Raw genomic sequence first — 19,252 nt, 5'->3', positions numbered from 1 at the left:
ATTCATAACTTGTCAATTTTTAACTATTCCTCAAACCTGTTTGGAGATTATGTGCTGTCAGGAAAGGGAGAGGTGTATTATAAATATGTCTGGATTTTGGAATTCTATTACTTGTCTTCACATTGATGTTCTGGGGATCTGGAAGGTGAATCATGTCACTTATATTAAGATCAAGAATAAAGAAGAGGGTATTTGTATGGATTTCCTGGGCTTTTTGCTATGAAAAACTTACCAACATATTTGGAAAAACTTCCTTATTTTGTTTTAGTTAAGACAGTTCATTATATCTTTCTATCATATTAGAAATAAGTCAGAATTAAAGTGAAGTAGCTATTTTAACCAAAACTCAGTAAAAAGCATTCATTAGTGGAAGACATTTTACTTGGCAAGCAGTCTTCCGACTGCACTCCCTCAGTAGGAGTTAACCTATGTGGAAGGACACTCTTCTTCCTCTTCCCCAAATGTGTGCCTTTCCTCTCTCCACAGACCCAAAGCTGCAGGTCGTCTGTGCTGTTAGAATTATATCAAAACCTAAAGTGCTTTTCTTCTCTTTATAGTCCCTAATGACATGGAACTTGTCATCAGACAGGCGGATTGAAATTCAATCTTCACCCTGTCCTAGCTTTTTACCCTGGACAAACTAGCCCTTATAAGCCTCAGTGTCCTCGTTGGCAAAGTGCTGCCCCTGCCTGGCTCATTGCTCACAGAAGATGCCTGCTCTTGCTACTACTGCTGAGCTTCCCTACCAGCATTCCCAGGCTTTGAAGTCACCTGTCCATGCTGTGTTATGAAAACAGAAGGATCCTTGAGGACCAAGATGACTGACCAGGAAATGTAGCCACAGAAGCATGGCCATGGGGGTGGGAGGCAAGTTGAAAGCATCACTGTGGTATCATGGGCCAGCTTGACGTCCCCGGCCTGAACACGCAGGCAGCAGTCCAGTCCCTTCTCAGCATCTCCTAGCCACAGGAAGCAGAGGTATAAGGGGTCCACTGTCTCCCAGGCTGACCTAGAGGCTGCCCTGGGGTTGGCATCAGTGTGCCTGCCAACTCTAGGGAGTTTGAGTTGAAGTCATCTGAACAGCTGCACTGATTTTGGGTGAGGCCTTAGCTCTTTTTACAGAAGTCTGATCATCCTGAACACAAGTGCTTGCCACCATGGTACTGGTGTCCTGGGCATTGAAGAATTCCCAGAAACCTTAAAAGCAAGTGTGGAGATATCCACCCCCATCCAGCCAGCAGCTAGTGGGCTTAGAGCAGTACTGAATCAGCTCCCAGTGGGTAACAAGTGTCCCTGGGTGCTGACTTAATAACAGAAACCCACTTAAGGCACTGGAGAAATGGTCCAGTGTGTTGTCTCAGCTGTGAGTAATGGCTTATGCATGATTTTAAAAGGCTTCTCAGAATGACCTTGCTTATGTAATCAAGGATCAATATTTTTTAGAAAGAAGTTTTTGTAGGTAAGCCATAACATGACTTGATAATCAGACCTCATTTTCAAGTAGTTAAAAGGGTCACTGGACAAAGCCCAGTGGACTGACACAGGCTTCCTAATGGCGAGGACTGAAACTCCACGTGCCCTCTCAGTTATGAGCAGGCTTGAATATTTTATGGGGGAAGGAATTACTCTTTTATGGAGGATAATTTTCATGTCAAATGTTATATTAGCCAGTCAGCTCTATCAGCTTAGGCAGGGCACCACTTCTCACTGGATCCCTAATTTTCCCAGTAAAGTGTACTTTAAATACAGAGTAAGGAATGAGAACGTGGGATGGGAATGGGGAATGAATCATGAGAAAATGCCACCACCATTTTCTTAGTCCTTGGCATTCTTGGAATACTCTTTCTTCTGTTGACAGAGGGCAGAAGCTTAGCTGTAGGCCTGTGTGCAGGGAGGGCCAGCTTGGAGCCTCTGGAACATTCCCAATTCTCTCCCAGGTGGTGGGCTTCCCCTCTGATGGCAGTGAGAGAACCAAGGACTTGATCAGCCACAGCAGTTTCCAGATGTGGTGTTGGAGTGGCCCTGTTGAATACTGCCTGCCCAAAGGTGGTAGCATTTTTGTGCCATGGCTGGAGCAGGTGACCCACCATGCCAGTGAGGCCAACCGGCCAAGCTCTTTGCCCGACCGTAGAACCTTGATAGGCAAAGCAGTTTTATTGCTTTTTTTCTCAAAATAGAAGAAATACTCCAGGGGCTGGTGGGAGAGGAGGAGATAAATATAGCGCTTCCCATTTCCTGCCTGTCCCACTCCTTTCCACAGCATTTCATATTTCATGAGATGGACTTTTTGCCCTATCAGCTTCAACTAAAAATAATTCCATACCATTTCTAGATGGGCCTTCTTATTGCTCACATACTCTTTACTATTTTGTTTTTCTCTTCTTTGGTTTCAAGAGTTGTAAAGTTGGGCCGGGGCTGTAGCTCAATGGTGAAGCGCTTGCCTTGCATGTGTGAGGCACTGGGTTCAATCCTTAGAACCACATAAAATAAATAAAGATACTGTGTGTGCATCTACAACTAAAAATATATATGTATATCAGGATTGTAAAGTTGCCCTAAGTGACTCGTCTTCTGCATGTAGCACCGGCATCGAGGCTTCTGGCTGGGACCTCCTGTGAGTAGATGGTTGGGCAGCTGAGGAGTCCTGGCTGTGGGGGGTCAGAAAACTCCAGAGACTGACCAGCTTGTCCTTGCTCTTACTTCCCTCATGACTGTTTTCCCCTGTGCTTGTCTCTCGTGCGCCTTCCAGCCTCCGCAAGTCAGTGCTGTCAGCCATGGCCACTGTGCAGGGAACCCAGAGCTGCTGCTCTGTCCTCAGCAGAGTGCTGGTGCTGTCCTTCCCCTTGGCACATGGAAGGGCTTGGATGAGCCTTCGTCCCAGAGATGGCGTAGCGGCTGACAGGCCTCTCCGGCAGAGTGCAGCAGTGCGCTTAGTAGGTGCTTGCAAAAGCTAATCATCAGGAAAGGGAGGGAAAGGCAAGATAGATTGTCCCAGGTCACTGTGCACACCCTTGTCTGCTTACCACATTGATGTTTTCATTATGTGTAATTATTAAGCTGGTATTGATTCTAACAAGTAAAACTAATTTTGAGGACTGGGAGGTAAGGGATTTGTGCTAGATTTTAGCACAAATGAGCTATGCATGAGGATTTCACTAGTTTCTCATTTCCAAACATTTGGAGCATCTGTTATCATCTCTGGCCTAGGTGTCCTGTCCCGGGCCCACTACAGAAGTCCTGTATTTGTAGCGCAGTGGTCGTGATCCTTAGTGGGCTCTGCCTGTTCTGCAGCACTGCCCCCTGGCAGCACTCAGTAGTAACTAAGCTCTGCATGGTTACAGTCTAATAGGGCTGTGACCCTGGTTGAACTCTGTAATGAGGAAAAAGCAGATTTATTTGCTCCCCCTGCATGCCTCGTCTCCCCCGTGCTCCTTTATTATCTTTAAGAGGAAATTGAATAGCAGAATTCTGCATTCTCATAATGCTGATGGACTGAGGTCATCTTTTCCACTCTCAAGTCAGGAGAAGCACAACCCAAACACAGTTTTAGTTTTTTGATTTGATTTGAGGGTTTTGTTTTGTGTGTGTGTGTGTATGTGTGTGTGTGTACTGGGGATCTAACCCAGGAGTGCTTTACCATTGAGCTATATCACCAGCTCTTTTTATTTTTTGAGACAGGGTCTCACTGAGTTGCTGAGGGCCTTGCTAAGTTGCTGAGGCTGGCATTGAACTTGCCATCCTCCTGTCTCTGCCTCCCAAATTGCTGGGATTATAAGTGTGCACGCCACCACACTCAGCTTAAAACCCAGTTTTAATACTGCATAGCTTTGGCCATAGCATCTGTGTGCGCCTATATGTGTTTTGGAAACTTTGAGGTATAATTTATATACCATAAACAGTCCACTGATTTTTAGTGAATTATCTAAGTTGTACCATGATTGCCACAGTTCAGTTTTAGAATATTCCTATCATCTCAGAAAAATTCCCCAATGCCCATTTAGTAGTCACTTCCCATTTGTTCCCCTCTTCCCAGCCCTAGAAAGCTAGGAATCTTTTTGTTTCTATAGATTTTCATTTCATGGACATTACCTATCAATGTAATTATACAATATTTGGTCTTATGCACTTGTTTTTTCACTTAGCATGTTTTTAAAGTTTCATCCATGTTGTATCAGTTTGTTCCTTTTTATCCCTGAGTAGTAGTCCGTCATATGGACATACCACATTTTGTCTAGCTGTTTACAAGTTGACACTCATTTGAGTTGTTTCCTGCTTAAGGCTATCATGAATAATGCTGCTAGGAGACCCATATGTATTATTGTATGGACATGTGTTTTCAGTTCTCTTGGTACACTCTTAGTAGTCAAAAGTAAATTTATTGACTTAAAAAATTGCCACATTGTTTTCCAGAGTGGAAAATATTACATTCCCATCCTTTATTCATGACTGTTTGAATTTCTCTACATCTTTGCTGAAGGCTAAATTTAAGAAATAACCATAAGGTTCTTTCTTGTTTTATATTTTTAGGGACAAAAGAAAGCTAGAACCTATTTCTAAGCTTTTCCGAGTTTTTCAAACATTGTTGACACACGTTAACTAAAATTGTAGTCTTTGTTGCCCTCTGCTCTATGAGCTGGTTTCTGCCACCATTCATGCCCTCAGTAGTTTGACAAAATACTATTTAGTTACATTGTTTCTTTGGACTTGATAGAAAGTATGGAGAGTGTGTGGGTATGTGATATTGTCTAAACAGTTAATTAGTTTACATTGAGGAAGGATTTTTTTCCCCTGTGATTCAAACCAGTGTTTTTAAGTTTATATTCCTGATTATACACATTGATTTAATATATACTAGACACATGTGGATGTAAAGAGCCATGGTTTAATGATGTGTTTAGATAATTAGTTTCTAACTTTTAAGGATGCTTTATTAAAAGTACAGCTATTAATTGTATGAATATGGACTATTTCCAAAACCCTTGCAAGAGTTGGTAGGCACATTATTTATGACATGACAAGATAATAATGTGGCAGGGACTGGTGTGTGTTTTTAGGACCTAGTGGCTGGAGTTGCTGGTTATTTTGACTTACCCAGGGTGCACTAGTTAAGTAAACCTTACTCAGCAGTGCACTAGTTAAGTAAACCTGTTCTTCTGAATAAGTCATAATAGAGCATTCGCGTAAAGTAGCCCTTTCATCATGGGTGACGCCCGTGGAGCAGAGGCAGAAGCCTCGACACAGGTCATGGCCTCTGATCTTTTGAATCCATGCTCATCCACAGTGGGTTTTGGCAGTGACTAGGCAAAGAACATTCTGGAGGGAACCTGGAACCTAGCTGAAGGCATGGACGCTGGGATGCAGTCAGGTGCTCAGGCAGCACTGAGGCTCCAAAGTCCACTGGCAGGAGGGAGGGAGCTGGCTTTCAGAGCCTAATGTCTGAATAAACAGCTACAATGGACCCGATGTGCATGAATGACTGTGACCACCAGAGACACCTTGTCACACAAGGTCTACTTGATATAAAAGGGTGGTTCTTACTGTGGGCAGAGCCCGACTTATGAGGTGACATGGGTGTCACAGTGATTGAGGGTTCCCCCGGCACGTGTGGGTGGGGTCCTGGAGCAGGGTGCCTCCCACGCCCAGCATGTGCTGGCAGGGTGGAGAATGACGGCGATTTGCACTGTCTGCAAGCCCCTGCTGCCGTTGTACAGGTGCGGATGTACAGTATTTGGGCTTAGAGCCTGTTTTACATGCACAGTTTACCCAGGTTTCTAGAAATGTGACCAGAAGGTAATCTGGGAAGATTTGTGTTGTTTAATTTTTTAAATAATACTTGCCATTTCAGCAAAGCTCCACAGCACTGGGGTACTTGGGTGGCATCTGAGGGGCCACATGGAGCACTTGCTATGGATTGTGTTGTAGCAACTTGTTGTTTGTGGGGATTCTTCTGAACTCCCAACCTGTGTCTTGGAGGGCTCTCAGGCTTCTGTGTGTCGGCACGGAAGTCCATGTGAGTGTGTCACAGCCTGCTTTCAGTCTAATTTTCCTTTGTTATAGATGAGGCATGTCGTTGAGGCTCCTCTCCACATTGTTGTGTGTTATGTGTATCACATAGAACTTCATCTTGGCGTTTCTGGTACTATGAGAGCTGTTGGCTCCTGGTTCCCACAGGTTTGGGACATGTATTACTGAAGTGCAAAGTTAGCGGGTAGGCAGAAGAAGTGACAGAGCTGACAGGAGACAGTAGCAGCCCCTGGTTTCCAGGGGCTTTGCAGGAGCCAAACCTCCAAGTAGTGGTGAGGGAGGCTGCCTCATTTTCTGTAAGTTGATTCTCTGATGGACTCTAGTATTCCCCCAGACTTGGGCCTGCCTCTGTACTTTTCCAACGTAAATTCTTCTCCATTTCCATGCAGTTTCTTTTGGGAAACCAGAGCTGTCAAGAGGCCAGGCACACGTTTCTGAGAAGAGAGATATCCGAAAGACTTAAGGCAGAGATGTGAGGGAAGAATCAGACTGTCGGGCCCTGTGGGGACATTACCCTTTTCCCTGTGGGCAAGGCATAGATATAGTCAGTTTTCTGGCCTCCATCGTCCTGGCCTTTGCCCTTCCATCTGCAGGTGTCCCTGATGAGGAGCTGCACTCCTATTACATCGGAAAGATTCCTTCCAGCGCCTGTGTTTCACAGCCAGCTAGAGTTACCCAGAACCCTGGACATACGTGCCCTTTTTGTGTGTGTGTGCTGCTTGCCCCTCCTAGGCTTGATTCCTGCCTTCCATTCATCTTTCAGGCTATCCGATGCCATCCCAGGTACTCCATCATCCTGGAATTTTAGAGCCACTGTGTTTTACTAGCTCTTAATGATTTCAGCACTGATGGAAGGAAGGTAGTGGGTTTTCCAATCATAAATGTTTACTTCTTCCTTTGTTATTGGTATTTTGGTCATTTCAGTGTGTTTGGTTTGGTTTTAGAGAGTTTTGGGTTTGTGTATACGTGCGCATGTGTGCCAGGGATTGAAAACCAGGGCACTTAACCACTCAGTCACATCCCCAGCCCCAACTCTTTGTATAGTTTGAGACAGGGTCTTGTTAAGTTGCTTAGGGCCTTGCTCAATTTCTGAAGCTGGGTTTGAATTTTCAATCCTCATGCCCCAGCCTCCCAAGCCACTGGATTAACTTTACAGTGTTAATTCTAAGCACCGCCTCCAGCAGCTCATCAGGGACTTAGTGAGGAAGAAGAAAGAAAACTCGGCAATATCTTGAAGGCTCCTGAGAAAGGTTACGTTAGGGTAGGAGGCAGAAATTTGTGTTAATTTAATTAAACCAAGTCCATTAATGATGTAGAAACTTGAATTTCCACCAGGCCTTTGCACAGACCTTTGAGAGCCCTTTGGGGAACTCCAAGGGACAATGCAGCTGTCTCCTCTCTCGTGTCCTTGTCCTGGCAACCAGGGTGACAGTGGTTGCCGGGGGCTCCTGTTGCTCAGGGTGTTGCAGTTAGATCAGTACTTGGTGGCTGAGTGGCCGTGTGGCATTCCTGGTTTCTGCATGAAATAACTGGCTGTATTTTCTAATGTGATGCCTTTCCTGGATCTTTAAATTTCAATTCAGCTTGTACTGTTCAAGGAACCAATCCAAGGTAAGAAATTTAACTGTGAGTGTGTGTGTGTGTGTGTGTGTGTGTGTGTGTGTGTGTGTGTGTTAGAGAGAGAGATTATCAAAGTAGTTCTTTCTGATAGAGAAAAAAAGGGGGGGTTTCAAAAAGAAATTTTTAAATTATTGGTAATTCAGTCATTTAGAAAGCTATTTTCTCTTGATATTTTGGTGTTCTTCCTTTAAGTCTTTTAAGAAAATTAATTATTGAAAAAGAATGGTAGTATGTTTTATATTTGTGACGTCAGAATCATTTCAGCCAATTTTTACTTTTAAATTAATTGAATTCAATTATTTTGAAATTCTGCTTTAATGGAAAGATTTGTTCTGTATCTTTTTCATAAAAAGTAACTTGATTGACCATGAGGACTGGAATCCAGCATTTAACTGCAGCGGGAGTACTGGGCATGTAAACCTTAACTGTGTCACCTGAAACCACCTGTGTGCTGGAGAAAGCATTTTTGGACGCAGTCAAGGCAGCTGAGTCGTGACCAGATTGTATGTGTGGGATAGGGGTCTTGTGGATTCCTCTTTTTTGCCTTTGACTTTCTGCGTGTAACCACCAGTATCCAGAGTGGCAGTATTGTCCTGTGTTTCCTCATCCTCTCTGAATGTGAATGACACTGAGAGCCACGGTAAGATCTGAGGGTGTGCCACCAGCTCACCCTTGTGATGGGTGTGTTTAGTTTGTAGTTATAACAGAAATTCTGGAAGATGAGCCCTTGATCAGCAATTAACTGCAGGACTATTTCTGTTCTACTTTGAGGGTTATTGAAATGGATACTCCCGTCTTATTTCTAAGAAATATGCAGTTACACAGCCATCCCTGCTTTCTGGCTTTTATTAAAATGCAAATAGCCTGAACTTCAAAGTGTCATAATGGAATCCTGACAGCAGTATAACTGATCCTTCGCCTCTCCTCTGGTATTTGTCCTTTTTCATCTGGCCTGGCTGGCCTTTCTGCCAGTCTTGCTCTGACTTGGTGAAAGCCTCTTGAGTAGGCTTGACCCAGGGCTAGCGGGAAGTGTGGTGCTGGCACTGCTGGGGTGCACGGGCACACCCCCACCCTGCGGGCTCTGGCATTGTTAACAACAGAAAGTCCAAGCTAAATACAAATATGTAGGGGTGGAAAACGATCATTATTTTGACATTTAGTAGGTGCCCCAGCACTGACCTGCATGTGCTTAGTGAGTGAAGCCAGTGACTTGCTCTTCGCTCTTCAGGCATCTGCTCTTTTTTAAAAAGAATGTCCTGAAACATAAGCAGACTCTCTCCTCTCCCAAACATTCAAGGGTGGAACGTTCTGGTTGAGCCTCGAATTACCCAGAGTGCCAGGCCAGGATGTCACGTAGGTCTTCATCTTAGCATGAAAGAAAGCCAGGTTCTCCCAGCAGCAATTTACAGGTAACGATTCCTGACCGCAGTTTGGCCATCTGTGAGACCATGGGAGCCCAGCTCTGTGGAGACACCCTGGCATGGCCACTGGTGGAGTATGAGGTCACGGCTGCACTCTTGTCAAGATGAAGGGGCCAAGAGGTTTCACTCCATGGGGAACTGCTAGGGCTCACCTATACACCTGAGGTGGGGTGTCATAAGCTTCATAATCTGTGGCTGAGACAATGTTGTTTTATGTTCCCTTTTGCAAGAAATGTATCCCCGTTCCAACAGTGAGCATGATCCTCCCCCATCTCTGACTTGTCCCAGCTATCTGAGGATTATCCTGTTTGCGGACCATGGGCCACAGCTGAGGGGCTTTGATGTTGCAGAGTCCCTGCCCCTTCTTTGATTACATGTGTTTCTGCTAAAGATGTCTTTTTCTAGTGCTTACAGAGGGCATGAGTAAGTTGCCTGGTCCCCTGTAGCCTTTTGTTCTCTGTGGTTTCTCTCATCCTGTTACATTAACCATAGCACGGAAAGGGGTGTGATCAGAAGACACATGTCCCAGGAACCAAACTAACTGTGGGGCCCAGAAACACTCCGGCATGACTCATAGTGGGCCTGGAGACACTGTGTCCTGTATGTCCACTTGCCCTGACCAGCCACGGCTGGCTGCTTCTGGTAGCATGCTCTTCCTGTGAGCGTACTTCCTGGCCTGGGCTGCTGGGGCTGGGCAGGTGTTCCACAGGTGCCGGGAGCTGTTGTGGGCCAGGCAGCTGGTCAGAAAGTCTGTCTCATCAGGACTAGAGAGGGCTCCCTTCCAGGGCCATGGCGTGGGCACCCAGCATTGGTATTCAACTGTGCCTCTCAGTCACATGCCCCACTAAGTACCTCTGCCTTTCAGAGATATCACTGAAACAGGCGCCTTGGGGTGAAATCTGGACATGGTTTCCTCTGCCTAGTGGTGGGCAGTGAATGTGATGGTCACATTCACTGCCAGAGCATCCTTTACTTGGGATACCGGCGATACTGGTCAGAGAACATGTCCCCTAAAGAGCCGATGCTCTTTCAGCTGACAGTGTGTTCACTCAGGAGTTGGCTTCTAGGCACAGGACCTCATTCTGACCCATTTCAGTGGCAGCAGAGATGGGTTTATAACTAGTAAGTAATAGGTATTAGGAATGATGATCAGAACAAGCAGGTAAGTGCACAGCTGGGTCGGGTAGAGCCAGGGTCACTTATAGTGGTTCCCTCCTCTGTGCTGTCTGATAAAACAGCCTTATCGCTGACTTTATATAAGATGTACTGTCCTTGAAGGTCACCTAAAGGTCATCAGTGAGTTGGTGTGTGTGCATTAGCATGCACAACAGGGATCAGGATTTTCCTAATACTGTGCCAAGTGCTAGAGCATAAGAGTTCATTTTAGAACAGCTGTTTTGAAAGTAACCACGTACCTTCCAAAGAGATTTCCTTGGAAATAGTACAGTTGGAGGCACAACTGACTGGTCGGCGAAGGTGCCTGCAACTTCAGCCAACCCTGATGGCTAAGAATAGCTCCTCTGAGGGTGCTGCTAATCTCCGGGCAGTTCTCCACCACCAGGTCATGGAGCCTCGAGGCTGGCAAGACTGAGGTAAGCCCAGCATGTCCTCGCTTCACCTCTTCTGTGGAGACCTTTGTTCCTCCTTCCCATGCTGGCCGCCCCCACCCCCCTCCATGTCCATTCAGAGGCCTCAGGCCCTCAATGCCCACTGTGCCTCCTACACTCAAAGAGTGACCCCTTGCTTCCACCAACACTGACTCCTGCCTCCCCCGCTGTGTGTCCCTGCCTTTCTTTGACAGGTGATGGGACAAACCAGTAGAATTGAAAGGCTTGTGTGTCTGTGGTGTTGTCATTAGTCAGCGATTCCTCATGTTGAGAGAAGTTCCCAGAAGGTACACTTCCCAGCCCAAAGCATCCTCCTTCTAAACGATGAAATATTAGATTAATTGTGTGACACTATAATGAACAATAAACTTACCCTACTTAATGTGCCTTTCACCAAAAAGGTCACGTGGGAAGTTTTTGACATTTAGAAATATGACCTTTAAGTTGAATCTTCAGCAAGACTCAGCAAATCACAATACAGTTTTTTGTATTTACTTTATTTTGGGACATTAGACATGGGAGTAGAGTATGAAATTCAGAATGTTCTACATATAGAAAATAGCAAAATCATGTTGCATATTCACAAGTTAAATGCCAGAAATTCCATGTGTGAGCACTTAAATTTGGCAGTATGGTAAATAGACATTTACAATATCAAATTACATTATTTGCTTAATCCAGTGGGGATTTTAAAATGTTGTATGTTGTTCTCTGTCCCTGTTTTGCTGTTAGCTCTTAGTGAAGGCTTTGAAAATGAGAGAGTTGCTTTCTGAGTGACATGATGAGGACATATCCCTGCTTTGTGTTCTGTTGGAAGTCTGATTGTGAGTCCTGACAGACCTGTTGCTTTGTTCTCCAGGGCACATGTGCAAGAGCAAGGAAATTTCCAGTTATATTTGAAACCTAAGCATGTTCTTATTTCTTGCTTAAAACCAACACATAACTAGTGATTGCCTTAACTTTATTTTTATTATATTTTTAGATAGCTTGTACAACTGTCTTCATAAAGGGAATCCTTAGTAAAAGAGACTGAGACATTTGATAAAACTCTCCTTACCCCATGTTTCTCATTCCTAGCCCTGAAGATCAATATGGTAGAGTAGCATCATGATTTTAAAAGACATTGGAAACTGGCAAATACAGATTGAGTCCTAATACAAGTTACATGGAGAATTTAAGGCTGTGTTCCTTAACGTCTGAGAGTCACAAGTGGCAGGAATGGCACAGGAGCTGAGGTTGAAGCAGGTGAAAGTAACTGTAAGGTAGTTTTCAAACTTAACTTGTTCATTCATTTTTCCTAACTTATGCACTATGCTCGCCAGTCCTCATTTGGCTACAGGCACTGGTTTGTAAGCTGCTGAAGTTTGTAAGTAAGCTCCCTCATTCTTCACAGGGAGAGCAGCAGCAGTGGTGTGTAATTCTGTTTAACAGTCTCAGGTTGCATATGAGCCTCCCTGAGAGAACAGAGACTCTCTGATGATTATAATGAAGATCTCTGAGAAGAGGGTGGAGGACGGCCTTGCTGACACTTCTTTAGGCCTGCATTGGATTGCTTGTTAGGATTTTGGTGGGTTTTTTTTTTTTTTGTATTTTTTTTTTTTTTTTTTTAATCAGAGAAAAGTGTAGGAGTGCATCCTATACACCTAGCATTTTGCCTAGGAAAGAAAAACAATATTTTCTTAGGAAGAAAAACATTTTTTGAACTGATCACACACTATTTTCCTCCTGAAGTTGGGTATTAATGGTTGGGATGTTTGAAAAGGCTGCCCCTGTTATGCACCCTTTCAGAGCAGCCAGTAGCCAGAGCCAGCAGCTGGGATTGCAATTCAGGATCAGCTGGAACATATCGAAGATGGAGAGTTGATGTCTAAGGTGGGTAGTAAATAGTGCAAGGAATTTCCTTTAGCTTATGATTTGATATTTTTTAAAGAATTCCCTGTGTGGCACAGCTGGCTATCAGTATGTACAGCAGGTTGGTCATTCATCCTTCCAGATTTGCTGCCTGCTGCAGGTGTTTCAGATGCCTCACTGGGAGATTGGGTCCGAGAGCATGGATCACAGACCACAGAGAGTGGATCCCATGACAGGGGTCACATTGAGCTGCTTGAACTCAAAGGATTATACGTAGATTTGTGTTTTAAGTCTTCCCAGATTTTCACTGTCTACAGTAGCTGAGAGCTGCAAGAGCGCCTGCAGCGCTGAGGGCTTCTCCACGCTGGGGACGTCCCTCAGCATGAGGGTGGCCTAAATCCCCCACTGGCCTTGTTTGCTTTTTGTAAGATTGCTTGGGCCTGGCATGGTGGCACACACCCGTAGTCCCAGCTACTCAGGAGGCTCAATAACTTAACAAGACCCTGTCTCAAAATTTAAAATGAAAAGGGCTGGAGATATAGCTCAGTGGTAGTGTGTCCTTGGGTTCCATCACCATTACCAGAGAGAGAGAGAGAGAGAGAGAGAGAGAGAAACAGAGATTTCTCAGAGGGACATTTAAAAATTGTAATTGTTTAAAATATGAAAATAAAATCTTTTGATTTTACTTTTTAAGGTCGTAGTTCTGAAGACAGAATTTATCTGGTAAGCCCTATGTGCTTTTAATCTTTGCCTATGAAACAACATCCTAGATTTTGAGTAAATTCCTAAGAGTTACCACCTTAAAATGACGAGTCATAATGAGATTTGGGGAGAGGTCTTTCATACCTTTGAAATATGTTTAATCTTTTAAAAAAGCTTTTTCACTTAATCATGTAAAATATTTGTAATAAAGTACCATATGTATTTATTTATTCTTAAAAAGGAAATATTGCATTTCATTCCTTTCAGCAAATGTCAGAATGGTTGGACTCTGTTTTGAAGGCCTTTAAAAAGGAGTGAAAACTGTAGCTTGTTCCAGATGTCCCCGAGCAGGGCACAGTGGAGAGGGGCTTAAAAGCCAGGCAGGACCACCAGGGCTTGACAACACCACGGGGCCTGTGGGTTCCAGAGCCCTGTGACCTTGCAACCTGGCCACGTGCTGGCCTTGGTTGGCAGTATCCATGTGCCATCTCTTGAAGTGCCTGTCACAGGACCCTGTGCCCTGAGCTTTGGCAGGTCACACGTTCTGGACGTGCTCATTTCAGGAGGTGGCACCGTCTCTTTAACCTTTTGGTGCAGAGCCAGTGAGTCAGCTTGGACCTCACATGAATGAGGTGTCTTCTACCTGAGAGGAGGTGTGGGGTCACCCAAAGTCCATAAATAGGATTTTGCAGGGTTGGTTTGGTTTGTTTTGTTGTTCCCCCTACAAAGGCCTGAGAGCAGTGTGTGTGTTTTTGTGTTTCTGGGGATTGAAGCACCAGGGGCACTCTGCCACTGAGCTACATCCCCAGAAGCTTTTGAATTTTTAATTCTGAGGCAAAATGTTGCTGAATTGGCCAGGCTGACCTTGAACTTGCCATCCTCCTGCCTCAGCCTGTTAAGTTACTGGGATTTCAGGTGTGTGCCACAGTGCCTGGCATTAGCTTGGTTTAAATAACTGTTTTAGGTTGTTTCAGAAGTAACACATTTTTGGTTTGTTAGCCTTTATTGTGATCTTTTTAAAGGAATGGGAAGTTTGCCTTAACAAACTATAACCATTGCATCTTAAGAATTCTTTCTGAAGTCATCTTTTTATTTTAACCAGAAAGCTGATTAGAGTTCACTGTTAAAAATGATAAGCTATAAAAATAACCATGAAAAATATTTTTGTCTTTGGCTCCTAGAAGTTGTCAAAAATACTGCTTGACTCAGCCATAGAGCATGTGTAGGATTTTGTCATTTGAGATTATGTTGTACACTAACAGCATCCTAGACACCATGCTCAGTGAACTCAGGTGTTTTCCAGGAAATTTATCTTGCAAATCTCCCCTGAGATAAATGCATACACATGTGATTTTGTAGAGGAAATAAAATAAAATATAACCTTTGACTGGGCTTAGTTTGATCTAGGAGATGGAAGGATTTGGGAAAAAGCATGTTAGGAGCAGGAAAGGGGCCTGGAGCTTTGCTCACTTGTCAGGGCTGCCTGTGGGCTCTCACAGCTCCTGAAGAAGGGCAGTACATGGTCCTAATGAACTGGCAGCATTTGAAGGGATTTCTCTACGTCATGGATCCCATTACCCATTGGAGCAAGCTCAGATGTTCCTAGGGAGATGCATGGCCTCACTTCCTGATTCACCCCAGCTTTCTACCTTCAGCCCCCACTCACAAATTCAGACCATGAGTGTGATGATGTGGTGGGCGCTGTTGGCACCTTGGACATACACAAGGTACACAGAGCTCTTTAGATGAAAAATCACTCGGTGTGGGAAATGCTTTAGTGTGACATACTGTTCATCCAGCTGACTGTCCATCCATGTTCCTTGCAACAAATTCCCTGCCACTAATGTCCTGACATAGGGGAAAGGAACATGAATTTCCTAAGGAATAAAGTGCATTTAAGAAGGGTGAGGGAAAATATTCATTTCTTTCTAGTAGGAGTATAACTAAAGCGAACTCCTGGAGAACTGCACACCGTCGAACTGGAATGACAGGATCAATAGGGATGAATCAGCCCAGAGTATAGTAGGGGAACAAGCTGTTTCCAGCAGCTACAATTTAATATGCATCAGGCTGTGAATTGTTTTGCACTTTGGTTTCTAGGCAACTTGCTCAAATTTCAAATCTGAATATAGACCCCCTCACCCCCCAAAATGAATAAAATGATAAAAAGCAGAAAGATGTAAGCCATTTGCCATAACCCTTCCTAACTACAGCAAACAGATTCTAGGCCACTGCCTGGCCATGTAGCGATTCTGTTGGTTAGACCCAGTCAATGAAGACAGAGCAGCTATAAATAAGCCATTGTTGCAAAGTTCCATAGTGCAAGCACATCATGCACACTCTGTCTCTAAGGTCCCTGGTAAGAGGGGGACCCCCTCAAGGGAACGGGTTTTAACATTACAGGAAATTTCTTTTCCTGTTCTTTCAATTAGTTGTACATTGCGATCCTCAGAAGTTGTACATCTTATAATTGCCAGCAGCATATTCCCCCTGTGAAGGGACACTAGCTGCTTTCCTGAATAGGAGTTATTGTCTTTCCCACTTCGCTTGTCTAGTAGCAGCTCTCAGGACTCCTCCTTAAAGTCCATGTTAATTCTGGGCGAGCAGGTCCTACCCAAAGGGTGCTATTCCTCAGTGCCTCCACTGCAGCCAGGAGGAAATGATAGGAGCAGTCCTGGAGGTGGTTTCGTATGTCCATTGGAGATTTGGACTTGAAGATGACCTTGTGAGTTTATGGGTGGAGGAGGGTTTGACAGGATTACCAGTAAATTTGGCAATCTAAAATGAACTTGTTAGAGCAGGCACAGCCTAGAATCCTGTGAAGAATTGACCAATTCTGTGTTTGAAAGAAAGGTCATTTTGGACTTCCTGGATGGACAGAAGTCCAGTGGAACACATATGGGTATGGGTCAATGCCTTTAAATACTTAATAATGTGATAGCAGGAAGGATAGGCATGAGGTTCGCAGGCCACTTTATATGCTGTGGAAGTCTGGATCCCAGGCCATACAGATCAGTTAAGAGTTGTCCGAGAAGTAATGTTATAGTCCTGAAAAATAAGATGTGACAAACATTTTTAAAACATTGAATTTGTTCAGTCTAGAACAGCAACTTCGGGGATCTGAGGATAAGCTGGCCCAGCAACAAGAGCTGGTACCAGGGTTCTAACCTTTGTGCCCCTAGAAAAGTTCTTCAGGGCCATTCAATTTATAAACCCTCCTTCAATGAGAAAGTTAGATATCTACTCTATGTTTAATTCTATAATCAAAGAAGTATTCCCAAGTTGCTCTGTTTCTTATGGCACAAAAATGTAGGAAATTGAATTGGCAGGTTTAAGAATGGTATTTTTGCAAATAATAAATCGCTTTCCTCAGTTTGTTACCCACAGTCAACCTGAGTCAGAAAATATTAAATGGAATATTTCAGACATAAACAGTTTGTTGTTGACATACCTTTCTTCCTGGTGTGGTAATATCTCGTGGCACCTGCTCTGGAACTGGGTAGTCCTTCAGTCCAGTCTATCCATGTTGTATATGCAGCCTGTCAGACTACTTAGCAGACGAAAAGCCAAGGAATCACAGTGCTTCTGCAGAGCTCTGGACTGTGTCAGGCACCCTCGGGTGGAAGGTGTCTTGGGGTATATCCTGTGGATCAGGGGGATACAGTAATAATAGTATACCAAGTTACTAGTAGAGATAATGAATAAATTCATGTTTTTGTATGGCTTTCTTCAGTTCTCATTGTTTGTTGCTTCATCAAAAGCTGGATCACAGTTCCAAGTAATTTCTGGCCTACAATTAAGCCCAACATTTACTTAGGAAATATTTTTCTCAAAAGCTTTAGGCAGGTTGTATTAACTTGAGCAGCATAAGAGTTTGCAGTTTGTTTATGCCTTCTATACGCTGTTTATCCTTGTTTATTCAGGCATTCATCTACTTCTCATGTTATTAATTTTAAGAAGTCTTTAAAATAGTCACTGGCATTATTTACTGTCCGTGATTTATGACGGCGGACTAAATAAGATTACTGACATTATTTCATATTCTTCAGAGTCTATAAAAACAGTTTTCAGGATGTTAACTTTTCATAGTTATTGCATGATTGATTTATTTCCTTTTTCCACAGAATTAAAAGTGTATCAAAGATGCATTTTGGAGTTAATTTAATTCTGGGAACATAGTAAGAGTAGCATTGGGACAGTGAAGTGGAGTTAAAAGGAACTCGAAGACCTCCAATCCTGCCTGATACCTAAACAGCAAGACATGGTAGAATGCTTCTCTGCAGTCCCAGAGACCTCGGTAGGTGTGGTGGGAAAGGTCCTTGGTCACAGGCCTCTGTAGCAAGCCCCTCCCCACACCCTGCGCCTGCACTGAGAGGAACAATTGCACACACAAAATCAAAGGGCTGTGTCTTTCTTGTCTTTTGTACAGTGTTCTGTAATTTCCCCCACCCCTTAGAATTCTATTGCCTCTAGGGACAGTCCTGAGAGCTCTTGGAAGGAGGGCTGTGTATTCTGGGGTGCAGTCCTGCTAATAAAGCAGGTGATTGTACACAAAGCCAAAGTTAGCGTCCAGTCTGAGAACACAGCAGAGCCACACAGTGACCACCTGTTCATGAAGGGATAGTGTAGAGGCTCACGCCAAGTGCATTTTCTCTTGGGCTGTCTTTCTTGCCCAAACTTCCCTGGTTTCTAGCTCTTTTTCAGAACATGTCTTCATCTCTGCTGCTCAGAGAGGATCATAGTGGACTTATCTCCCTCCCTGCTCCTCTTCTCCTCCATGTCTTTCTTTTTTGTTTGTTTATGGGTTTTTTTTTTTTTTTTTGGTATGTGTGTGTGGAGGGGGTATTCCTGGAGATTTAACCCAGAGGCACTGTACCACCACTGTGCCACATCCCCAACCCTTTTTATTCTATATTTTGAGACAGGGTCTTACTAAGTCGCTTAGGGCCTCACTAGATTGCTGAGGCTGGCCTTGAATTTGGGATCCTCCTGTCTCGGCCCTCCTAGCCCCTGAGATTACAGGAGTGCGCTGCCACACCCAACTCCTCTATGTCTTTCTGACCAAGTACTTCAAGGATGTCTGCTGGAGGCAGGCCAGGCCTTCCTGATTCCCTCCTGGCCCAGCTTACTGTAAGTAGGGCACACATGACAAGGACCAGCTCCACCTCCCTCTTGCAGTGGCACAGGGTTTGAATTTTGGATTATCCTAGCTCTTCCCATGTTTATTTAGCTCTGCAGACAGTAAAACTAAATGATAGCCAGAGACAAAAGACTGATCAAAAGCAAAATGAGCTGAAAAACATTGCTTTTTTGATTAAAAAAAAAAGGTAAAGAATTGCATTTCATTTTTTATCAAAGAGTTTACATGGAAACATGGCTGGTTAACTGATTCCCTTTGGGAAAATGTACCAGCAAGAGCTTTAGAAAACCTCATAATCGGGCATCTCCATGACAGAATCACCACATCATGAGAAAGGAGTATGTAATGGCATTCACCTTGTGGCTATGAGAATTGTGGTAATAGGCTCTGCCCTTTTACTCATTCCTTTTACTGCTTAGATTGTTTGTCCATCTTCTCAAACCAAAATGCTTGTGCTATTCAGGAGCTTAACCAGGTTTAACAAACATGAGTGAAACTTCTAGGGGCAAAGGATAGACCCTGTTCGCAGCAGTGCCTTATGCTGTGAACACTGTAGGAACAGCCTCACAAGAAGAGGGATTTATGCGAGGAAAATAGTAAGAGAAACTATTCAGGAATAAGACCACTTTTTAACAAACGAAATGAACTATACACATGTGAAATTCTGATTCTGCCAGATGGCAATTGTGTATTGTATACTCGGAGTCCTTGGGTGTGTGTGCTTGCTGGGGCAGGATTGGGGGCGATGCTTAAGTAAAGTACAATAAACAGGGCTGTGATCTCACCATATGTGTTGAATTGAACACAACTCTTCTGCATTTAATGAAGATTTTAGCCTTTAGGGGTAAATAAAACATCACTAACCAGGGATGGCCTGAATACTTCTT

At 44.0% G+C, this 19,252-nt stretch overlaps 1 protein-coding gene across 6 annotated transcripts in view; it reads left to right on the top strand.

The window, feature by feature from the left end:
- The window catches only part of AOPEP (aminopeptidase O (putative)), a gene marked incomplete at its 5' end in the record, with an annotated part of 271,341 nt that overhangs the window by 211,288 nt on the left and 40,801 nt on the right, over positions 1 to 19,252 (top strand). The gene's annotated exons all lie outside the window — the stretch shown is intronic.

Source organism: Spermophilus citellus, assembly GCF_964194105.1.
Source record: "Spermophilus citellus genome assembly, chromosome: 12".
In the NCBI taxonomy this organism is placed as follows: Eukaryota; Metazoa; Chordata; class Mammalia; order Rodentia; family Sciuridae; genus Spermophilus; species Spermophilus citellus.
Note: the sequence above shows the minus strand (reverse complement) of the source record. Positions and strands in the feature narration are given on the sequence as shown.